Source organism: Balaenoptera musculus, chromosome 17 (assembly GCF_009873245.2).
Source record: "Balaenoptera musculus isolate JJ_BM4_2016_0621 chromosome 17, mBalMus1.pri.v3, whole genome shotgun sequence".
NCBI lineage: Eukaryota > Metazoa > Chordata > Mammalia > Artiodactyla > Balaenopteridae > Balaenoptera > Balaenoptera musculus.
The window spans coordinates 67,062,026-67,064,841 of record NC_045801.1 but is presented as its reverse complement, the minus strand read 5'-3'; the positions used below and the strand labels follow the sequence as shown (position 1 = coordinate 67,064,841).

At 34.8% G+C, this 2,816-nt stretch overlaps 1 pseudogene; it reads left to right on the top strand.

Annotated features, from left to right (window-relative positions):
- The first annotated feature begins 1,050 nt into the window (after positions 1-1,050).
- On the top strand, positions 1,051-1,903 carry LOC118883364 (annotated as a pseudogene).
- The last annotated feature ends 913 nt before the right edge of the window (positions 1,904-2,816 follow it).

Here is a 2,816-nt window from a genome sequence, read left to right as displayed (position 1 = left end):
GGCAGCATTAATAAATTGAATGGGCATGCCACAGATTTGAAGAAAATATATATTGCAAAACACATATCTGACAAAGGACTGGGATGCAGGGTATATAAAAAACTCCAACTCAGTAATAGAAAGACAGCTCAATAAAAATGAGCAAAGAATTGAACATACACATCAACACGCACGTGATACAAGCACATGAAAATGTTCTCAACATCATTAGTTGTCAGATTAAGACTACATAGACATATCACAACACACACATCAGAATGACTAAAATTAGAAACACTGTCAATACCAAATTTTGGTAAGGATGTGCAGCAACTGGAAAACTCACATATTGCTGGTGGGAATGTAAAATGTGACAGCTATTTTAGCAAAAGATCTATCATTTTTTGGTAAAATACATGTATACTAACCTACGATCCAGACAAAAAAATGTATATACTATGCTGTTTTATTTTTATGAAGTTCTAAAACAGTCAAAATCAATCAATGATGGAAAAACAAAATTGAACAGTGGTTCTTCTGAAGTGGTTTTAGGATTGGTGATTAGGAAGGGATATAAAGGATCTTTCTGGGATGATAATGATGTTCTATCATGATAGGCTTTGCATTATATTTACAAGTATTTGCATATTTTAGAACTCAGCAACATTTGTGCATTTGATTGTATGTAAATTTTACATCAAAGAAAAAAACCTTAAATATTGAACTCTATGGCAAGAATGCTTACATTGTTGTCTGCAATTTACTCTAAGATGCATAAAAACATATGGTATATCAAAGTAAGAATAAATATGTGAAAGAGCAAGGGTAATAAAATATTAATCCAAGAATCTAGGTGATGGGTATATTGGCATTTAAGATTCTTTCAGTTTTGCTATATGTTTCAAAATTTTGCTTAAAATTTTTTTTCAGAATCTAAAGTGCTATAACCAACATCTTTAGAGAAAAGAGAAAGCATAGCATTTGGGTACACTGGGCCTGCAGGATGCCAGGGCTGGAAGGGTCTGTGCTGGCAGCCAAGACTATATTAGGGATCTTGGAAGCGTTGCCAACATGTACGACATTCAAGAAGCCACTAACCAATTCCTGGATATGAACTTTCATGAAAACCAGAGATCTATTCAAGTGACAGAAAGTGGCCTCAGAGTGAGCTGAACATCTCCAAGTCACTATTAGAGCCACCGTACCCACTGGTTTTGAACAAACAGGGGCAGATGAAGTGAGAAAGAAATTCAGGTCATCATGCAAAATTAGCAGAGACCAGGCAAGATATATTTTGACATTTCAATGGAAAGTCTGGCTCAGACTTTCTGAGATCAGTTGATAACTTACTTGTGGTTGTTCAGGAGTTTAAAGATTCTAATTCAAAGGGGGAAAAAAAGGAAGTTCTAAAGGATTTTGAAGAATTGACTGGGAAACTCCTGCGCTCCGATCCTTTCAAAGTATGGAAAATAGACGTCCGTTTCAAGAAAAAAAAAGTGTAAAAAGATAAATCAGAATTCACGTAAAAGGAAGATGGATAATGGACAAGGAGACAAAATAGTTGAGAGAGATGTTAAAAAAGAGTTCACTAACAATGCCTTAATTTCAAAAGAAGAAATTGATTCTCAAGTGCCGAAGTTTAGAGTCACACGCAACAGGGTAGAAGGGAAACATTGCTTTACTGCAATAGAGACCACAAGAGATTTTGGGGGCGCTGTTCAAGATTATTTTAAGTGGAAGGCTGACATGACCAACTTTGATGTGGGTGTTCTTTTGAATATCCATGATAATGAAATCACTGTGGGTATTGCATTGATAGAAAGTCTCCACCAAAGAAATATCACACATTTTGGATTCGCAACTCTCAGATCTTCTCTTGCCTATGGGATGCTCCAGCTCTGTTCCCCTCACCCTACTGAAATAATAGTTGATCTGATGTATGGACGAGAGACAAAACAATAGAGAGGGCTACTGAATGATCTCACTGTTATTATGTTGTTGGTAATAATAATCCAATAATCCAGTGGCTATGATTAGAGCAGCAATTGCATCTAATTTTTATTGACAAAGAGCCAAATTAAATAAGGCAAACTTAAAAAAAGAAAAAAAAAAAAAAAGGCAAACTACCCTGGGGCTTGCCCAAAGATGCTGTTCAATGGGATATCTGCAAACTGGCTCTGTGGATATATTGTAATGTTATTTTGAAAAAGGATGGACTCCAAGAAGAAAAATTGGAACCTTTATCCAGCTTGCCTACACTACACGAATTAGTGGAAGGTACATCAGAAATAAATTAAACGTATATGAGGCATTGATTGAAGCCAGGGAAGCAAAAAGTTGTACAAGGAAATGTTTCCTTCATCAATGACTACGTGACTCAGCTGTGATTATTATATGACAGTATTAATGTCAAATTGAATTATTAACCAAAAATGACTACACTAGGTGAATGGAGGAATGGGTATATAAGAGGATGAAACCCTCATGTTTCATAGTGTGAAGTCAATACATATTAATATTGAAAGAATCAAAAACAGTAATATGTGTTATAATTTAGGAATATGATAGTAAATACCAGAAGAAAGTGACTAGAACAGCTTTTCTCTGGGAAACACAAGTCAGAGGTGAGGAAGAGACCAGAAGACAGCTTTTTAAAAAATGTATGATAAGCTGTGTAAAGTTATTTGACTTTAAGTAAACAAATAGGAAAGTAAAATTTAATATGCAATGATGTGAAAGAATGGTATCACTCAGATGACTCTTTGTTGAGGAAATTCATTCCTCCAGCTCCAATTCTTATTATAAAATATAAGAATCTTAATGTTTTTCTCTATGCG